This window comes from Balaenoptera musculus, chromosome 14 (assembly GCF_009873245.2).
Source record: "Balaenoptera musculus isolate JJ_BM4_2016_0621 chromosome 14, mBalMus1.pri.v3, whole genome shotgun sequence".
Classification (NCBI taxonomy): domain Eukaryota; kingdom Metazoa; phylum Chordata; class Mammalia; order Artiodactyla; family Balaenopteridae; genus Balaenoptera; species Balaenoptera musculus.
In genome coordinates this window covers 49,235,872-49,258,987 of record NC_045798.1, presented here as the reverse complement: position 1 = coordinate 49,258,987, position 23,116 = coordinate 49,235,872, and the positions used below count along the sequence as shown (strand labels likewise).

At 36.4% G+C, this 23,116-nt stretch overlaps 1 protein-coding gene across 1 annotated transcript in view; it reads right to left on the bottom strand.

Moving 5' to 3' along the window:
* ASXL3 (ASXL transcriptional regulator 3) overlaps nucleotides 1–23,116 on the bottom strand; it is a 170,870-nt gene that overhangs the window by 15,734 nt on the left and 132,020 nt on the right. The gene's annotated exons all lie outside the window — the stretch shown is intronic.

Genomic DNA, 23,116 nt, shown 5'->3' with positions numbered 1-23,116 from the left:
GGAATCTAACGAAAGATGAATTTCCTAGTAGGAAAACTGCACCGCTTACAGTGACTATTATAGTGACTAAATACATCAACTTAAAGGAAATCTGTATTAGGCATTTCCGTTATCAGTGGTGAGTATAACAAATGTATGTGATTTAATCAAAAAATTTATATCTTTGTCATTTTTATATGCCTTAAATGATACCAAATTAAAAATCTGCATATGTGTACACCTTTAGATTATTTTTTTAATTAAATTCTCTAAAATTTGTGGAAGCTAAAGAAATCTAGTCCGATCACTTGGATTCTTCCACTGTCTGAGGTTCAGACGACAAAGTTCTGAAACATTAAAACAAATACACCCACACTGTCATACATACCTTTCCCTCTATTCTTCTCACCTCTTTGGGTGCACACAGAAAACAGGTATACAAAGTTTAAAATCTGTGCAACTATATGCTACTAACCTTTTTCCTCAAATTTATTATTTTTCAAATTCATGTACGTATAGAAGAGATTTGGATAAGCATCATCGAACTGGATGCTTTTAACTTTCCAACTATTTATTACATCTGCCCTGTGCATGTATTCTGCTTGCTGACACAGGGGATACAAATAATTAGTGTTGTCCTTGGCTGGCTTCTCATGTAGTTGAGGAGTGAAGACAGAACACATAAAAAGTTAAACAGTGCCAAGCATGAGGTGAGTGGGAATTAAGAAGGGGGAAAAAAAAAAAAGCTAGGGGAGGGTATCTAGGTGGACGTGAGTGGTTAGGAAGAACTTGATGCCAGAGGTGCAATGGGTTAGGGTCTTGGGCAAGTAACAGGACTGGGGCATAATGGTTTTATATAAAGCATACAATACAGAGTGGGAGTTTTGTTGTAGAGGCAGAACAACGCAAACAATCAGTAATTGGACCGTTCATGAAGGCGTGAAGATGTTTTAGCCTGCTATTGAGTCGGTTTGGCAAACTGTAGCTCCAGTTACATTTTCAAAGATTTCTTCTTACTCTCATAGACACCCCCATGTGTCCTAAGCTCTAATAAGTCACTGCTATCTGAAAACACACTCAGACACGTCTTAGCCCCATGTTTTCGTTCGTTTGCAGTCTTCTCTACACCCCATTTTCACCCACTGAAATACTGTCCCTCTTTTAAAATTTAACTCAAATCATGCCTTCATGAATATGTCAGCTAAACCATCATTTGGGAGCAAAGGAGAATACCGAGTCTAAAAGTAAATATTATACTAGCAACTCAAAGCCGGATAATGGTCAACAAATCCAGAAAAGAGAGACACTGTACAGATGTGAGACATCCTGGATGCTGCCATCATGACAGCCACAGATTTAAGATCCTGAGTTTCCTCATCTAAGAAGATACTGATAACCGTACTAAAATATTCAATACACTTGGAAAATTTCAGGCAAGACTTTGTTCATTCATGGATTCACTGTTTACTCACAATTATTTCACCTTCATTCAGTAGATACTTATTAAGCCACTCATATGAACCTGTATACCGGGCGTTTTTTGGGAGCAGGCAATATGGTGGCAGTAAAGAAAAAGGCTCTGCCCTTATATTCTGAACATATTCCCCATACAGCAGATGGTCTGGTCCCTGTGCATCTCTCCCACCCACCTGAGCTCAGCACGGCTGTGACGTACAGTGACATCACCATGCACGTGTCCCACCTCAGGGTCTTACCACAGCCCCAAGACGTGAGTGGCTAAATGTCCTCGCCTTCCCACCTTTTAATTGGACACTTCTAGGACACTATCCGCTGGCACGCAGTATATGAACTGAGTCAAGGGATGCCATTTGGTGCTGTGTCCCCAACAGTTAGGACTAGAAGGTGGAAGGCAAGTGCCCTGAAGAGAAAAAGGAATTGGTTTACTATGAAGTACATTTATGGAAGGCACAATGGAAAAGGTTAGATTTTCTACATTTGAGAACATGCATGGTGCTTTATAATTTGGAGTCCATGCACAATGCCTATTATATTGCAGGTACTCAATAAATGTTTATTGCCCTGTCCTGGCTTCGTGTAAGTGAAAGATTTAAAGTTTAACTCCGGTAGCTGACATATAGGATTTTAGTTTGGTGTGTTCTGCCAGGCCAGGGGAATGATTAGTTATTAATTGAAATTTCAGCATAATTTTAAAACACAAAGAAATACCAGATCCAGATTAGCTCTGACAGAGTCTCAAGATTTCAGCACATGAAAATGCAAGGCAGTGTGAAATGAACACATTCAAGAATATGGAAGCTAGCCCGGGAGGAAAATGTTTTTCTTTTAAAACCGAAAAATAATATTAACTGCCAGCCTTCCAGCCTGTCTGAGACAGCACAATTAAACACTAGGGCTAAATTAAATATGTGCCAATAAAACTTTTAAAATACACTATTAATTTTATGGCGTTTAAGAAATACTGTCCAAAAGACATGGCATTTTAATGAGCTGGAACAATAAACGTTTCTGAAAGTTTTATTTATTTATCGTGGAGCTATAAATTCTTGTTTTTCTGATTACCCACAATAGAAACATTCATTCTAAAAACTCCCCTAACTCTCTTATAGTGAAGTATCCAAAGAAGCTATTGATAAGCTATGCTTCTTTTTTAATTAGAAGGAGAAAAACTCTGTGCTGTTGTGGAAGAAAATAAGTATGGTTAAAGGAAAACTTATTTGTGGAGAGATCCTTTCACAAAGATTTAAGTCTCTACTGGTGAGTATATCATTTGCCTTTGGGGTTGATTATATTAACGTACATTTTATGGGATGGATATCAGTGGAATTCAAAGGATTAAAATGTTATTGCTACTTGCAAACCATCCAATGTTTGAAGTTTGAGGAATGTTAATTCTGTATGAGAATATATCTACATTTAATAATAATCCTTTGCACCTCTAAAAGATTCTTTATCCCTTTTTTTTCTAATTTGGGGTTTCTTGCAAGTGATTCGGAATGCGTGGCACGTGGGTTGCTTAGAGGAAGCGTGAGAAATGTGCTGGAGAGCCAGAAAGTGGCTAAGTCATAACAGGACACCTAGATATACTCAGCAATTTGGACTTCATCCTACAGGTAATGGGGAGCGATTCAAAGCGAAGCCAAAACAAGACGAAAAGGTTCGTGCTGAGTGTGTGCGGGGAAGTGGACTGCTGACGTAGATGATGTGTCCAGGACGAGCCTCTCTAACGCTCACTGTTGATCAGGACACCAGAGCTGACACCTGAATGCGTGAAGAAGGAGCCACGCAGCCATGGTTGGGGGAGCGTGCTTGGTGGAGGGATTAAATGCAGAGGCCCTCAGGTGGGGCTTGTGAGGAGGCCCTAAGAGATGGAGAGACCTTAGAAGCAGGAGAAACAGGGGCTGAGGGGCCAGGATCATACTGGGCCTCGGAGCCCACTGTAAAGACTGGCCTTTTCCCCACGCGAGCTGGAAAGCCTCTGGGATTTTGGCCTGACAAATGAAAAGATCTGACATTTCAAAAGGATAGCTCTGACTGCTGCATTTAAAAAAGACTTTAGAGCTGTCCAACAGCAATATAAACATTGGGCCACATCTGTGATTTTAATTATTCTAATAATCACATTAAAGCAGTAAAAAGAAACATGAAATTAATTCTAATAACACATTTTATTTAATCCAACCTATCCGAAATGTTATTGTTTCAATATATAATCAACACGAAATATTATTGAGATATTTCTCATTCTCTTTGTATACCAATTTTTTCGTATCCAGTATATATTTTTATAACACATCTCAATTCAGATCACCCATAGTTCTAAAGCTCAATAGTCACTGCTGGCTAGCAGCTACTGTACTGGAGAGCATAGTTTTAGAAGACTCACCAGGGACTTGAGTATGTAGTTACTGAGATAATCCAAATAGTAGCTTGACTAGGTTGACAGCTATAGAGGTGGTGAGAAATGGTTGGGTTCTGATTATATTCTGAAGGTTGAGCCAACAGGACTTGATGATGGATTGGATGTGTGGTATGAGAGAAAGCAAGCAGGCAAGGATGACACCAAAGACTTCTGCCCTTGGCAACTGAAATTACGAAATTGCTATTTATTACAATGGAAAACACTATGGGAGTACGAGGTTTAGTTTTGAACCAATTAAGGTTGAGATGCTGATTATAATTCCAAACTGATGTCTTAGATATATCATTCTGCATGTAGTGTAAAGAATGCCCTGGATAAAGACAGGACAAGAAACAGGGACTTCTGTCAAGAAGTTCCAATAGAAGGCCATGGAACAAATGATGAAAAGTCTTAAGACTGTTCAGGCAGTGGGAGTAAAGATGCATGTCCTCCAGGAGGAATAAGGGAACCAGAAATGATGGGGCTGAGTGAGCATGTGTGTAGGTGGTGAATGAGATAAAGGCATGAAAGATGATGGCCAAGAACAAGGCTTGGATAATTTGGTAGATGCTGGAAACAGCCATCAGGACAGGAAAAGGCACAGGAGGGGCAGTGTCTTGGACAAAGAAATGATGGGTCTTTCTTTGGATATGCTAATATAAGGACATCATGAAGGCATCCAAGTATAGATGATCTAATCAAGAGCCGAAACTCGGGGAAGAAGCTCAATGGTGAGGAAGGAATCAAACACAGAAAATTAGTCATTAGTAGCAAAGAAAGTGTAACTGCAAACGTGGATATGGATGAGAACACCCAGGAAGGATTTACCAAAAGAGAAGACGGCTTAGAGCAGGGCCCTGAGGAACACCAACGTAGGAGGAATGGGCAGAAGAAGTAAATCCTGTTAGGAAGACTGAGAAAAAGCAGTCAGAGGTAGGAAGAAAATCAAAGCAGACGGCATCGTAGCTGAAAGGAAAGAAAGAGTTTCAAGAAGATCTGTACTGTGTATGTGCTAATATCTATCAAGCCATGTGCAATTACTTAGGTCAACACCGTGTACAGTACACTATACTAGCTGTTGTGTCCAATAAAACAATCAATAGGGTCTTTAGAGCAAAGACAACCTAGTCAGTGAGAGGCCAACCAGGAGTCTAATGCAAAAGCAAAAGAGTAATGAGCAGAGAGACTATAAGCTGTTATTACCTCTTATACCCTGATCAAGCATCCAGTGCCCTTGTATTCTATACCCCAGTAGGAATTAAAGTCAGGATATTCATTCTTTCTAAAGGGTAATTTTTCATCTTTTACCTTACCATTAAGTATGATTCAGATGGCTCAGGAGACTCTATATAAGTACGGCTCAAGTTTTATCCATAAGAGAAAATGTAATTCTTTAAGCATAAAGTTAGGCATAAGAAATGAAAGAGGGCTTCTGAGAAAGACAGTATCAGTAAGGGAGAGAGGAGCAACGGTATACTAAAGACAGTTTGGCCAATAATTTTTGATTGCTATTTCTAAAACTGCATTAAGACAATATTTCCCAAACTGTGCTTTGCAAAATAGCAATTTTAAGAGGTAATTATAATTTTAATGGGTAATCTATCTAGAAGGAAATTGATTCTACCATCCAATAAATATAGCCTATATCTACTAAATATGGTTAAATGGTTTTCTTTACTATAAGTATTCTCAAATATGCTAGAATTTACTTTAAACCCTTAAGAATATATGTATCATGCAGTATTTCCCAAACTTTTAAACCCTATAATCCTCTTCCAGAACAATTATCAATATCTCATGCAACAAGTACAAGTGTTCTCCAGAATACAGTCTGGGAAATGATGCATTAAAAGTTGTGAAAGTATTATTGTCAGAAGCAGTCAAATGAGATAAACCTAGCACAATGAATTTGCACACACTAGGTACTAAATCCTTGTTAAGCAACATGAATGCAAATTTCTAAGATCTGGACATGGGATAATTTTCAGGATACTGCAAAAATCAAATATTAAAAATAAATAAATAAAATAGTGAAAACTAGTAAAGGATGACACTATAAGCCTAAACAACCTCAATTTCAAAGCCCACGGCAGAAAACAATTATTCGACATTACTTTTAAAAATTATATCAAACTATAAATACATATAACAACTTTTCTTTAAATACATAGAGACCGTCATTATAAAGTTGTAATCAAGACTATCTGGAATTATATGGAGGTTAAAGAAAAAAAAACGCAGCTTCATCTTCCCTCCACCTCGTTTTTTTTTAGGTGTGCATGGAATTAAGCTAATGTGAACAAAAGAGAAATCTCAGAAAATATTACCCCCCAAAATCAACATTTAGATGGAAAAGTAGAAGGCTTTTGTCATCACTGTTATGATAGGCCATTAAAGCTGATTTTATAATAAAAGCCTCTCTTCTGAGTCGAGCTGGTTCCTTTTCTTCCTACTACTTGCTGCTCTGGGAATCAGTGCTGAGCACTGGGCCAGAAACCACAAGGTATGAAGTTCAGCAGGGAAGAATTTGGGAGATGGAAGATCCACTGTACTTAGGATGACGGCAGGTGTAATTGTTATCTAGAATAAAGTCCTTGAGGCAGAGGAGTGGGTAACATTTAATTATTACATGAGATGTTCAAGTATGTAAATTGCAAAGGGCTTTGAAAACAAAAGAAGATTATAAAATGACAAAATAACAGCTGGTCTTGTGGGAATAGATTATCACCTCATTAAAAAATACATATAAACATATATATGTGCATGTATCTATATATCTATATCTATACATTCATATACATCCATATGTGTGTAATAAAGTTTTCTTCCTCTAGAAACACAATCTGTAAACAACCCAACCACTTAGCTAAGATAACCATTGCCTTTGGAATGGAATCTCTCGCACCTCCCAAGAGAACTGTTCTCCCGTCCACCAGACACCTGCCCAAGCCTCCAGGATGGCACAGGAGGTCTTCAATTAGAGGTTGGGAAGGCCATCCCCTAGAGTAAGACCTGCTGGTAAGCAATTTCTCAGGCCCCAATTAACAGGGGAAAGGAATTCCCTAGAAATAAGAGAAAAAGATATTCTCATAATTGGTGCTACGAATTTCAGCATATATAATCAGAAGATCCACACTTGAGGGATGTATATGGTATTAAAAACACATGAAAAAAGAATCCTGATATTGATTCTTAAAAGACTTTAATTATTGAGTTTCGATTACTTTACTTACATGGGATTTCCCTTAATCTTCTGGATTAAAAACAAAAATCATTTTCTAATGGCATTGTTTTACACAATTTACATTCTGCCACTTTTGCTAAGAATCACCCTGCTTTAAATTGCAAAGGGAGGAATCTCTATTCAATAATGTCTCTAATGTGCCAGCATCCTGCTCAGAAGAGATGTAGCCTGTGGTGAAATAGGTAAAAATAACGAAATAAAGACATCTAAAGACAGAAGTCAAGTCATGGACAGATCAAGCTTTAATCAACCTCTCAAAATCAGAGAAGTATGTTCTGATGTTTATGGTTCATCTCTTTCATTAAACTTTGTGGACAACCCCTGGCCACACACTGGGACAACCTGATAGGCCTTGATGAGAAATGACTTATTTTTTTGGATCCAAATGAATATAAATAAAATTTAAACACGTTTTAGCAAATATGAGAATGTGTGTATCTTAAAAGACATTCTCTCATAATTGTATTTTCATCAATGTTCCCTCTGTGGGAGGAAAATGAAAAAGCAAACTTCCAATGCAACCACAGAATACTAGGGCTTTATTTATTGAAAAAAAGCTCATGTCCTTGTAGAGATAAAATAAGGTTCTGTTATAAGGTTGTGGGAATCAATGACTCACTGTTTCCACTTTAATACACTGAACAGCTGTGTTTAAGTGACTATCTATTAGTCACTCATTTCTTTAACAAACATTTCATAAGCAGCCAAGAACTACTTGCCAAGAACTGTGAAATGGACACACAGCTTCTGCTGCCATAAGAGCTTAGTATCTAGGATGGGACCGAGAAAAAGTAATGTTCGCTATAATAGTACGGTAAGTACCTAGAGAAGGAAAAGATGCCATAAGAACTCCCAGGCCTGGGTACCAGTATGCCTTTAATTCCCCCTTTATAGTCTGTTAATATCTATGCCTGAAGTTTACTCCTTTCCCCAGTTAAACAATGGCCCAATCTACTATTGTTGAGTTACAGCTGTATTTATAACTATAATAACGACTCTAATTAATTTAGTAGCTACGACCAGGGAGGTAGGTAAGTGGTGAAACAGGATTTGACCCCTCAAAATAATACCTTTTCTATTATACCATGGGGCTTCCTTTAACTAACATGCAGGCATACATTCTTCTACTCAAAACCTTTATGTGCTAGGTGTTGGGAAAAAAAGTAATAAACAAAAAGATAGGTCCCTGTTCTATAAAGTTATAACGACAAATTGTTTTGAGGCCCTGGAAGGGAAAACAACATGTACAATGAGAGAATGTTCTAAGTGCATGTGTATGTAGGAAGGATTCTCGGAGGTATTAATTTCTAGGCAAAGATGTATGTGAAGGGCGGGGAGGAGTAAGCTCTGGGATGAGTAAAGGTGAAGGTACCAAAACTCCAAAAAGGGAGGTAAAGAATACTATTATGAAGCGAAATGGAGTGACACTGTGGTAGCTGAGAGGTTATGTAGCATCTAGAATTGTTGTTGTTGTTTGTGCATGTTTACTTTTTTATAAAAATGGATATTCTTAGCTGAGAAAGATCCACCTCTACATGCTTCAGTTTCATTACTTGTAAACTATGGATGACAAACTGTTCACTTCATAGAGTTTTTGTGAGGTTTAAATCAATAAATATATATAAAATGCTTTGACTAGTGCTTGTTCAGGGAAAGATCTCAAGAAGTTTAGCTATAATAATTATTATTATTGGGTAGCAGGTGTGACAGACACACCCCAGAGTACCCCCAATGTGTCTGTGTTTGTGTGTGTTTATGTGTGTTTGTGTGTATGTATCTGTGTACAGGGGATTAAAAGAGAGAATACAAGACTCCAAGCAGCATTATCAAAGAAGATGGATTATAAAGAAAGAACAGACTGTAATCTCCATGAGGACAGGGATTTGCACTCCATGAGAGAGTAGGTCCTTAACAAATATTGTTGAATAAAATAATTTTGTTGTGGTTTAGCTGTATCACTATTTGATGCATCTATGTAACCTTATCCAGTCTTTTGATGATGGTACCCCAAAGATACTTTTGTTAGGGTGAATAAACAATTGATTTTATAAGGAATGTACACAGAGCAGGAGCTACTTTTAGTTATTGTTTTTGATGTAAAGTAGCAAAGAGGAAAAAAAGCAGACAATGGATTTTAGCCTTCACCTACGGGGTTATCAATACCAGGGTTATGTTACTGTACTACAACGTCCCAAAGTGTGCACAATGTATATTTTCAAATTAAATCAAGCAGTTGTGCAGCAAAACAGAAAACGGAAGGAATACTCTGGTAGGATTTAAATTTTATGTATATACAAAATATTTAAATCCTACCAGAGTAGGATGTAGACGTTGCGCAAATAAATTAAAACAAAAAACAATAAAACAGACTTCTGATATGTGCAAAGGTGTTCCTGGCATTCTCCTTAGGTAAGTAACCCAGCATGTCACAGTGGAAAGAGGGCTGGATTTAAAGTTAGAAAATCGGGCTGCTGATCCCAGGTTTGCATTTTCATATCTGTCTGAAGATGCTCCAGGTTCTTAATAACAGCTTCCTAGTCTCTGTTTGTCTCATTATTCAAATGGAAAAAGCAAACATACTTGCAACGCTGTCACATGAATTAGAAATAACAAATGTAAAGAATCCAACCACTACCTAGTGAGTGCAATTTTAAAAGACACTACTTACAAAGAGTGAAGTTTCAAAAGATCAATATATAATAATACTGGCCATCCCTTACTGAGTGCTTAGTCTCTGATCTTTTATATCTGGGAATTCTTAAGTATGTCCTTTATTAAGTTTACATCACTTGAACACAGACACCACGATATCCAAGAAGCAACATTTGGAAGGAATTATCTGCTTTTGAAACTAGGTGTCACAGCTGGAGAGCCTGTGTACCAGGTAGGCATTGCTGCCTTAGTGCTGGCTGGTCACCTGAACTCTACTATTCCCTTCTGAGAAATCAGCCCCTTAGCCTTGAGCGATATCAGTCCTGCTACCCAGGCCAAAGCTCGTTGGCCCAGAGATCAGTGTCAAAGACAAAGCTGTCACAGAGAGACATTCTATGAATTAGGATAACCATTAATCACCTCCTCCCTGTTTCAGGGAAAGAGATAAGGTCTGAAATACCATAAGAGATGTCCTGAGAAGAACCGAGATATCCCAGATCACACAGCAAAAGAAGAGAGAGGTCTATGCACTTAACTCCTTCCTCCTCCCCCGTAATTACTTAAAGTCCCCCAACTCTCAGCTCATCAGATCTCTTATTTCTTGCAACCTGAGCAAGGCTGGATGAATACAGCTAAAAAAGTATTACGCTGAGTAATCTATTAAACATTTTCCACTTTGAAGAGAGCGTGCAGTTCATTGGAGAAAGAAATTACATTTGCAAAGAGGGCCAAAGACCATGAAAAATGTTGGACTGCAATGCAAATTAATAACAAGCCAGCAGTTCAACTTATAGCACATTATAAGGGTAGAGTTTCATAAAGATAAGACTCTAAATCAACTTGTAAATTTTTATAACAAAATGCCAAACATGTCACCTAAATCAAACTGACACCAAGCACCTAAATGAAAATCCTAAGACACACAACTCTCTTTTTGTTAGTAAGAGAATGCCTGCCCATCCCTGATATTTGAATTACTTCTGTCACAGACATGACACACCTAACCTTCATTCCTTTACTTCCTCATTTCCCCAATACATTCTATGATAGGAATCCTTGAGATATTCCTAGGGAAATAATTTTATGTTCAATTAACTTTGTTTACACAAAGTTCAACAATTTTCTTCACTACAGAACTTTGGAGCCTTTACTATGCCAATGAGAGTGGCCTTTCTCAAACTCCTGAAAGCTCAGAGCATTGCTCCCCATAGAATATTCTGTGGGAATGATATTGTGCAGACTGTGTTCACTATAGGAAAGGTTACCTGGTATCTAAAGTAGAGCAAGTCAGAGCATTAGAGAATCACAGAGTGAGACTCTATTACCCTACCCCTCAACAGACATGTCTTTAAAACTCCAATTCAGTGAACTCTCAAACTGTTGTCAAAGGCCAGAATAAAAAAATGGCCTTTCTGAACCATGTTCTGGTCACTCTTACAAAATTGCCATTGAAACATAATTCAAATGCTGTTGGGTTTTTCCTACATGTACACCTATTAGTCTCTTTTTAAAAATGAAGTCTATGTGACTTTCTGTGTTTGTACTCGGCTCCAGAGTATGGACACCATGAACTGCCTCATTGGGAAGCAGGAATAAAATAAAACAAAGTGAAACACCGAGACCTCACTTGAGCTTCATGTCCACGGTTCTGAGTCACTTGCTGTTGAGGGGTGTGCTGAGAGGAGGGAGAGACGGACCATCTGCCAAGCGGAAGAACATCTTCACCTTCATTCGAACTCACTGCACTTCAAACTGTGCACTCAACTTGTTTCCAGGTAAGGTACTTTACCAACTGTAAATCTTAACTAAACTTGTCACCACAAAATGGACAAGGGGCTTGGAAAGATCCCTTCTAAGAAATGAATTCAGCACTAACAAGCAAATTTAAGCAAAAAGAAATAGAGTAGAGCTGTCATGGGTCCTCCTAGTGTAAATCCACCATGGGCCACATAGAAAGAAGGACCAGTATGAGGAGGCTGGGGGAGACTTGGAGAGAGGGGTGGCGGGGAGACGCACACACCATGGGTCTAGAGGATACCGTCAACTCAGGGAATGAGTTGTGGTCTAAAGCTGAGTGAAGGGAAACTTGGACAGTATAAAAAAGGATGCTCGCTTCTCAAGGGAAATATGGGAGCAATAATTGGCCTGCTTTAGAGTTAGAACTAACCATATGTCCTTAGGCAAGTTACTGTAACCATATGAAACTCATTTACAAGGTCTGTAAAATGGAGTGATTAAAATAGAAGGCCTCGAATGTTTCTTCCAGGCCCAAGGTTCTACGACATTGGTAGAGGGAAGGAAAAAAGAACGACTGTGATCCCTGAGATCAAGCCCAAAGGAGCGCCTGTTAATGAAAATAGGGTGAAACGAAGTAAGGAAGAAAGTAGGTGCTGACAAGCTCAAGGAGTGGCGTGATTCCAGCACTTGTGGCCACTTAAGGCGATCTGAATCCTTGAAGGTGGCGTCCTAAAGCCTGTGAATAGACACCACTGAGATGCAAGGACCACAGTGTGTGTGTGAGTGTAGGGGTACCCCCGAAGAACCGCAGAGAGCGGGAGACAAGGATGACGTCTAGGAGAAAAGTTTCTAGAAATAAGAATTGCCAATTGAAGTGTGTCTGCTGGACAGAGTGGGGTGGGGAGGTATTTTCACATTTATGGGAATATTCCCAGCCTTTAGAGGGCAGAGTGGAAAGATACAGAGGCCCAGCAATGAGCCCTCATTCACACGATAGAGAAATGCCCTGCACCCCATATGCCTTAGAAATGACTCAAACGCCATGCATGCAAGGCAAATGCCTGCTATGCTGGTCCAAGGCTAGAATATAACACCATCTTTTTGCATGAGTTTTGATACCTACTGAGTTTTCTTTCTTGGAAAACTCAGTAGATATCAAATGCATCTAATGTGTTTTTTGAGAGAAAACTGCAACTTGCTGTGTTCAGAACTTCTGTGAAAGTTGTTCATGGAAAACCACATCACTAAAGTTAACTCCAAACCTCTATCGACAGTCTGCTATATGCGTATCAGTCTCCAACCGCAGCCATGGCAATCACAGTCACTCCACATATATGTGCATCACTCTACTCCCCAGCAAGCCTTCCCAGATGCTTATGCCTGGCCATTTACATTCTGGAACACATAACATTTCATTAATAATAATTTCTGTTTACTTCTCTTGCATACTATAATTACAATACATAATTTATATTTTTAAAAAATATGTGTGTAGGAAAGTTATTTTTTTCTGTAACTTTTGTTTTAAGATAGTAAAAGAGCTTTACAAAATATGCATTTAATATAGGGTCACTATTTCTGAGGAATTTACATCAGTGGTTTTAAATGTTTTGGGTTCACAGTACCTTTTCTATATTCGATGAAAACTATGGATGAAACTACAGATGAAACCTCTTGTGTGGCAGGCTGCTAATCTCTCAGCATCCATTCTGTCCTTTACCCTTGCATAGTTACACACACTTCCTCTGAGTCTGAGCAGCATTAGAGAGGATATTTCCCAGACTCTCTTGTAGTTAGATGTGGCCATGAGACTAAGTTCTCAACAAAGGAATGTAAGCAAACATGATGTGTGTATCTTGTATGTTACTTCTGTAAGCTTGCCCTCCACAATCCTTGAGCTAGAACACAGATGTGCTGGCTTCAACCACTGGGAAAGAATAACTCTAAAGGGTAGAACTGCCCAATCCCCACGGACCAACGCTACTTGTGCACTATTATGTGAGAGAAAAAACTGCTATTATGTTTGGGTTGCCCTTTTCTGGAACTCTCTGTTACAGCAACATAGTCTCTACCTTGACTAACACATCTTGGAAATAAATAAAGAGACAAAAGCACACGTGTGCGTGCACACACACGTGCAACATAATGCACACAATTTCAGGAATTTCATAGACTCCTAACGCCTTCCTTGGTGCTCTGGACCAAAAATTTTGTAGTAGTTTTTGTAGTAATTTTGTAGCAGTTTTGGTAGAAAGTCTCCTAGGAAAACTAGCTTAGAAAACATCAGATGAGCATTTGCTGTGGAGCCGTCACAAGAAAACTCATTTTGTCACCTAGGATTGCAATCAACAGGTGAAATAGGAAAGCATTCTGAAATATGAAAGCATGGTAAATGATTGGCTCTTTCCTCAGTAACCTAAATTCTTCCATATCTCTCCTCTCTATGTTCAGGACTGCAAGCCAGTACTCTTAATGAATGTCAAGCTTACTTGGGTGTGCCAATGTAAATATCAGGAGCAACAATCATTTAGACTTTAAAACTAAAATACAGCTCTTCTTTAAATGAGAGAAATCGCTAACATATCATAATCCATATTCTCTTTCTGTCATTAATAAAGGGTGAATTACTAAAGTGAGCATCTTGCAATAAGTATGTAAAGTGGAAAACAAAGAGCCAAAATCATACTTTATGACTAACTACTATGAACAAATACACTTTAAAAAGGAATACGAGAATTTTAGCAAAATTAGAGCAACTGTAGGATCAACAATAGTTCTCAATTTTTTCCAAAACAACACTATTTTCCCTTTAATTCTCTATCTCATCTTAGCAAGCAAATAATAATGCCTAAAGAATAATCTATTGTTCATAAATTAGAAATTGCAGGAATATGCAAAACTAATTAATTTCATATAGTATGAAAATGTAAGACAATAAGGATTGTAAATTTTACGACTGTATCACTGTTTTTCCAGCAACTACAGGAGTGGATAGAATTTTAATCTTTTTGACAGAAGTTCTGTATTGCTGAACAATATACAAGTGACTAGACCAAAAATGTGAAAATATGGGAGCCCAGAGAGGAATTTTTAGGGAAGCAGTACTGTAAAAATGCAGCACTGCCTCTGCGAGGGATACCCACAGACCTCCACCCCACCACAAACACAGAGTGATCTAATCACACCATATGCTCTCACCCACGGGACACGTATGACCTACATGCAAACAATCAACTCAACCACCGAACTGTATTCAAATGATAAAAAGGAAGAGTGGCTTTTAAAATTCCAAGCTGTTTAAAAATCAGTTACTGGTGACAGTTCATTATCGTAATAACTGAAAAATGTTTCCATCTAAATAAATAATAACCATATACTAACAAGTGAACAATCAGTCATTTGGGAGTTTGGATAGCCCGGGATATGGTTCTTACCTCATAAACAGGAATCAAGTGCAGTTAAATAAATATTCTACACAATTAAGGCAGGGGAGCCAAACTAAATTTTGGAAGAAAATCATGTGTATTTTGAAAGCCAGTTTGAGGCATATGGCACAAAATCAAATCAAAAATTAAATGGGAAGAATATTCACCAGATTTACATATAAAAGCAAAAAAAAGGAGCAAATGTGAATGCCATCAACATTAGAAATTTTTTAAAAATCTGTTTCCCCAAAAGGAGTAAATAAGTTATGGAAATAAAATAAATTCAAACATCTGTTTACAAAATAATATGTTATTTAGTTAATTCAGAAATCAGGAAAAACCATAATATCTACATTGATTCTAAAATGACAAAACTGCTCTCTCGGGCTAAAATACAGGAAATCAAATAGAAAATCTAAATGAAATAATAAATCTGGAAAAATGAAAAAGGGAAGAACATCTTTAAACAACATTAGAGAAAAGAATACAATGATATGTATAAGGCAGTGTTTTATATATAAATTTACGTTATCATAAATTTTTGTAGACATTTTATAAAATAAAGTCTTGGTAAATTTTTTTTCCAAAAACAATCAAACAAAACTTCCCAAATATTCAATAAAAAAATAGAATCAAAAGTATCATATGGTCAGGTAAACTGAAAATCTATGTATTTCATTATATGGTTAAAGGCAATAATTTAATGCATAAACCTCTCATGTTTGAATGAAAAAAATTGTTAAATTTTTCACCAATAGATCCATATCTAACTAAGCAGGGAACTGTAAATTAGATATTCTAATCAGGGACAAAAATTCAAGGAAAGTTTTATATTGGTTGGAATGAATACTATTTTAAACAGATTTTTCTTTAATGGTAAATGTGGATCTGACTCTGTACATTTATTATTTGCCTTTTTAAAAATGAAACTTTGTATTTTGAGATAATTGGAGATTCAGTTGTAAGAAATTACACAGAGATCCCCTGTACCCTTTACACAGTTTCCTAACTATAGAGATATATGTCTTTAATAAGATGAATAGGGAGAGTCTACTTTTTGTGTCTTTGAATACAGTATGTTTTCAGAAGTTCATAGGCATCCCTCCCCGAGTGAATATAATCAAGTGAAAGAGGAAACTCAAATTACAAAAAAAAAAAGTTAATTATGAACAACTCTCTCTAGTCAAGACATTCCAATTGTGGACCCATGTGGACCCAATTTTTTATTCTGACACTAATACTAATTACAGTTTCCTAGCTAACCTTAATGAGTTACCAATGAAACAAGGTACAAAAAGAAGGGGAAAAATAACACACTTTGTCTAGATCAAAAGCCATGGCTCAGCTTCTAAGACAGACCTACGAACTTCGTGATATTGTAGCTGGGGGTTGTGGTGGGAGTGGAGTGACCAGGAAGTGGTGGTGAGAAGGAAGAGTAAGAGAATTCTCCTTGCATGTGTGATAGAACAGATTGGTTATTGCAGAGCCAAATTATGGAAAGAAAAATAACTGGTTTTTTTAAATTTGTACAATTTCTCATTGAAGTGCAGCATATATAGAAAATGAACAAATTACAAGTACATAGTTTGATCCATTTTCACAAACTGAACACTTTCATGTTATCAGCATCCAGTTAAGAAACAGAATAGTGCTACCTCCCAAGTACTAATCCCTAAGGATAATATAACATGACAGATTAGTTGTGTCCGTTTTGACCTTGGAGATCGGCTACACAGTACATATACTTTTGTATTGGGCAGTTATGCTCAATATGCTTGTGAGATTCATCCACACTTATGAGTAGAGGTAGTTCATCCATTTTCATTGCGGTAAATGAAAACACTGGAATACTACACAGCCATTTATTTATACATTCTGCTGCTCATGGGTACCTCAGCAGTTTCCAGGTTTTGAATCTTTCTAGGTTTTGAAACAGTATGGCTATAAACATTTTTGTTCATGTCTTTTGGTAAACATATATATAATTCCATCGGGTATAGAGGAATTTAAATGCTGGATGAACTTTAATAAATATTGTCTGACCATTTTTCAAAGTGGTTGAAAACTCCTACCAAAGCAAGAGTTCTATGTGTTTCACTTCCTCACCAATATTTGTTATTGTCTATATATGATTTTTAAAAAATTTTTAATGTTTATTTGCTTGTAATACTAGCCATCTTCCTGGGTGTGCAGTGTATTTCTTTGTGGTTTCATTTGTGTTTACTTCATGACTAATGAAGCTGAGAACCTTTTCATATGTTTATTGGACATTTTTATAACATACTTTTTGAAGTGCCATCTCAAGGTTTTTTCCCTAAATTTATAAAAATTATTAGCATTAACAAGTAAATTTAGCAAAATTGTTGGATCACAATCCATAGAAATCAATGTCATCACTAAATGCCAGCATCAAATAGAAAATGAAATTTTAGAATGATACAATGGCATGAACACTACTTTGGAATAAATAAATCCAAATGAAAGATGTGAGACAGATCCTCTGTACCAGAGGTTCTCAACCTCTTAGCCTTAGGATATTTGTCCCCCTGGGGACATTTTGCAATACCTAGAGAATACTTTTCACTGTTAGGACTAGAGGTGTGGGATCCTACTGACATCTAGTGGGTAGAGACCTGGTGTGCTGGCAAACAGCCTCCAACGCACAGGGCAGCCCTCCCCCAAGCCCACTTCCCACCAGAAGAATATCCAGTACAACATATCATTAGTGCCAAGGGTGACAAACCCTGCTGTACACTGAAAACTACAAAACATTTAAAATATTAAAGAATATCTAAGTAAATAGGGAAGTGGGGTATACAATGTCTTATGGATTAGAAGACTTTACCAAGGTAGAGAGGTCAGAAAGCCATGAGGAAATTCTCTGGGGTGATGAATATGGTCATGATTTGAACTGTAGTACTGGTTCCATGGATGAATATGCATGAATACATATATCAGCTTGTACACCTTCAATGTGTGTGGTTTATTTTATGTCAACTATACTTCAATAGAACTGTTAAAATTTTCATAATTCTCAAAACAAAACACCATAATTTATAAAAACTGACTGAATTTAAGAGAAGTTCTACATCTACAAAAAATTGAATCTGTAATTCAAAGTTTCCCACAAAGAGATTTCTATGCCTAGAAACTTTGTAAGTGAATTTTTCCAAGCATTTTGGGGAAAAAATCCTATACAAACTTTCCCATCAAATAGGGTATTTACCAAATAATTTTAAGAGTCCAGCATTACTTTTACTAGCAAAACCTGACAAAGACATTACCAGAAAGGAATTACTACAAGCCAAATTTTCCCTCGATCATAAATGTAAAAATCCTAAGCAAAATATAAGCAAATTGCATTTATATGTATGTATGTGTGGGTTTTGTTTATTCTAGGAATACAAAGTTTAATGTCTGAAAAGCAATTTGTCACTTATCACGTTAATATAATAAAGGGAAAATCATATTAATAGATGCAGAAAATACCATTTGTGATTAAAACTCAGAAAACTAGTAAAAGAACGAAACTTCCTTAATATGATGAAAACCTTCTTTTAAAAAAATCTGCATTAAGCTTCTTGCATAAAGGTGAAACCATAAAATCTTTATCCCGGAGACTGAAAACAAGATACAGAAGGCAGCTAACACCACTTCTATTTGAAACTGCACTGAAGATATCAATATTATCCAGTGCAATAATGCAATAAAGAATTTAAAAAGAATAAGTAAAACTGTAAGTAGTATAGAAAATATAATTGCATATTCAGAGAATCCAAAAGAAACCATATACACTTTTTAGAATTAATAAGTGACTTAGTACATTGACTAGGAAAAATCAACATACAAATATTTACAGTGAAAACTCAGCAAATATGGAGGAACTAATCTACTGAAAGATGTATAAGACCTTTCCAAAGGAAATTGTCAAATCATTGAGAGAAGTTAGAGAAGACCTAAATCAATGGAAGGACAAGCTATTATTCACTGATTAGAAGATTCAGTGTGCAAAGTTTTAATTCTTCCCTAAATTAGTCTATATCTTAGATGTATTCCCTAATCAAAATCCATGTACTTTTATGAAAATTGATACTGTTATTCCAAAATCTCTATGAAAATACAAAGGGCCTCTGATAGGTAAGGAAAAAAAAAAATAAAGTTGGTGGATTGCCTCTGCCAGATATTAAGCTACCAATGATCAAAATAAAATGATTTGGGTGCAAAAACAGACAAAAAGACCAATGCAAAAGAATAGTGTCTGTAACAGAAGTAAACATTTCTGGTCAAGTGGTTTTTGACAAAGGTGACATTACAGTGCAATGGGGGAAAGAATGCCCCATTCAATAAACTATGTTTGGCAAATTGGATATCATTTAAATAAATCAAACAGTCTGTATCTCATATAACACTCTTATTCAACCCCAGATGATTTGTAGATGTAAATCTAAAGGTACCATAAGGACATTTCTCATCATCACACAAAAAAGCTTAATATAGCAATAAAAATCAACAAATTGGGGTACATTAAAGTTAAGAACCTCTCTTCATCAAAGAACACCATTTAGAGAATCAAAAGACAAGCCACAATGTGAGAGAAGAAACCAGCTAGAACAGCCAAAAATCAATAAAGAAAAGATGACTGAACTGGACTAAAGACTTTGAACTGGTAATTCACCAAAGGGACTATCCCAAATATATAAAAAACATAAAATACTGTTCAACCTCATTAGTCATCATAGTAATGCAAATTAAAACCACAATATAAAATTATAAACACTGACAATTTCCAGTCTTGGTAAGGATGTGGAATAGCTGAATGTTCACAAACTCCTGGTAGAATTGGGGTAACCACTTTGGAAAGCTGTTTAATACTATTTTAAAAAGCTGAATATATACAAATTTTATTATCCAGCAAGTAGACCCATAGGCATATACTCCAAAGACTTTTGTACTTAGGCAAACCAAAATAGATACAATAGTGTTCAGAAGCAGTACCACTAAAAATAGTGCAAACTGAAAACAACCCAAATGTCCATCAAAAGATTCAATAAGGAAATAATGATGTAATCACTCACAGGAATACTACACAGCACGAGAATAAATTAATTACTGCCTCACACAACAAAATGAATCTCACACACACACATAATATTTAGCTTAATAAAACAGAGTACAGGGCTTCCCTGGTGGCACAGCGGTTGAGAATCTGCCTGCCAATGCAGGGGACACGGGTTCGAACCCAGGTCTGGGAAGATCCCACATGCCGCGGAGCAGCTGGGACCGTGAGCCACAACTACTGAGCCTGCGCGTCTGGAGCCTGTGTTCCGCAACAAGAGAGGCCGCGATAGTGAGAGGCCCGCACACCGCGATGAAGAGTGGCCCCCGCTTGCTGCAACTAGAGAAAGCCCTCACACAGAAACAAAGACCCAACACAGCCAAAAATAAATAAATTAATTAATTTAAAAAAATAAAATAAAATAAAAAAACAGAGTACACACGGAATGATTTCATTTACATAAAGTTCAGAAACAGACAGAACTAGTTGATGGTGACAAAAGTCAGGATATCGGGTTCCTCTGAGTGAGTGTTAGCTAAAGGGGGCAAAGCAGAGTTCTGAAATGCTAGGATATGCTCCATCTTTGTAAAAAATCTGTATGCCAGTTTTAAGGATATGCTCACTTTTCAAAAATTCATAAAATATACAAATATCAGATGGGCACTCAGTTGTCTGAGTCTTCAAATAAAACGTTTACATAAAAATGAAGTAATTACATTTTCCTTCCATTACTCCCTCATTTTAAGAAATAGCTGACCTATAGGACAACAAGTAAGAGAAATGTGGTTGCTGAGAAAGACCTAGCACTGATAAAATTAGAAATGGCCAAGGTAAATTTGGGGGCTTGCTTAAAATAATGCAGGTTTAACATTTTCTGCAATTATCTGTAGCTTGGCATATGTTTAAAAAAAGCTAGAGTAAAAACTTGATTTTGCTGCTGAATATGGTTCCTTTTATATAAAGTGAAAGCTTATAGTAGTCCACTGACCACATTAAATTTAAATAAAATTGTCACACATTTGGTATAAGGAAAGTATTTTCAGTTAAATTAAAAAAAAAATTGCAGCATATCTTCAAGTTTTGAAAATGTATCTGTGTAAAGTTGGTCGATGGTATTTTCCAATACTTTTTCTTCCCTAATGAAATATTCTTAATTGATATTAAGAACACAATAAATGTTAGCTTCATTATTGCTATAAAATTATTTTGCCTTTTGTAACATTAAGTGTATGCATGTGTATTTTAAGATATTCAGAGGCAAAAATATTCCTTATTTCTTAAGAACCAAATGTATATCAATATATTGAAATATATTAATATAATAAATATCTCTAAGCTATTAAACATATCAAACAATACCTGCGCATCAGTAAGAGCTTAGTCAATCCTGTTTAATAGGTTTTTTCCTAGCTTCCTTCTTTTTCTTTCAATAGAATCTCTGAGTAGATAAAACATCAGATGAATAATTTAAATGAGAACACAGAGCACAAAAAGTAACATTCTGGAAACAATCCCAAGAGGTAGTTAAAGAAAATGGGGAAACAACCACCTGAAGCATTTCCTCAACCCTCCATGAAGGCATTCATTCTTTCACTCACCATTTATTTAATGATATCTTATGCCCAAAACACCAGATTTAAATAACCAAAATTTTGGCACTAAAACATCAATTAATAAAAACAAATTTATAAAGGCTTGATGCAAAATTACTCTAGGCAAGAAAAACAAATGAAATATATATTCTATGAATCTTTATCACCTCTGAACTCCCACATTTCAATAGCACACTTGTATTTTAGAACTTATCACACTATTTTCGAAGATTCTTCTAGCTTGTAAAGTCCTTGAGTACAGGCCTCTACTCATTAATTTTATCCCTACTGCTTACCAAACAGGATACATACTTAGAAACAGGCTCAGTATTTTTGAGTTGCAAAATGCAATTTTATTGTGACCAGTGAACATAAATTAACTATCCTATTCTCCAAAGCAAATATAAACAAACACCTCAAAATTATGGAAAATAATGATAAATTAAAGGTACAATCAAAAGAAATATTCTGCTTCTTTGAGGAAAAAGTACTTTAAACATTTACTACAGGTAATTAATATAGGTATTAATAATACTGTCAAGTTCTCTGTTGTTTTTTAGGTTGCTGTTTTTTAAATCTATACTTTAATACAACCCTCTCTTTATAAGCTTCTGTAAAATAAAAGAGCTTAGCAAAACTGCAATTTTTCTCTTTGAAGTCTGAATGTGAAATATAATCTAAGGTGCCAGGAAGAATGTAAAGCAGTTTTTCTGAGGTATTTTTACTCACAGAAATGTTCATTTAAATTTCATTTAAAAAGTGTCTATTGAGTACCTATTGCCTTATAACATATATCAAAATATCCATGCATTATTAATATGTCACTTTTAGATAAAGGATGGCTTATTCAATAAATGGTTCTGGCATACTTTGTAATCCAGCAGAGAAAAACAATTTGAACCAATATTTATTACCACCTATAAAAGTTACATTAAAATCTAATGGTAATGGAGTTGCCTTTGCAGAATGGTGGTGTGAGGAAGTCTGTGAACCTGTCCCCAGTGATACAACTATAATGGTGAAAATTATTTTAAAAAAGCCAAAAACAGCAGTGCCTTCAAGATGGTGGAGGAATAAGACATGGAGATCACCTTCCTCCCCACAAATACACCAAAACTACATCTACATGTGGAACAACTCCTACAGAACACCTAATAAATGCTGGCAGAAGACCTCAGACTTCCCAAAAGACGTCCTCAGGTGACCTACACGCAAAGACGGGGCCAAACTGAAAGCTGAAACCCAGGAGCTGTGTGAACACAGAAGAGAAAGGGAAATTTCTCCCAGCAGCCTCAGGAGCAACAGATTAAATCTCCACAATCAACTTGATGTACCCAACATCTGTGGAATACCTGAATAGACAACGAAACATCCCAAAATTGAGGCGGTGGATTTGGGAGGAACTACAGACTTGGGGTTTGCTTTCTGCATCTAATGTGTTTCTGGTTTTATGTTTATCTTAGTTTAGTATTTAGAGCTTATTATCATTGGTAGATTTGGTTATTGATTTGGTTGCTCTCTTCCTTTTTTTAATATATATATTTGTTTATA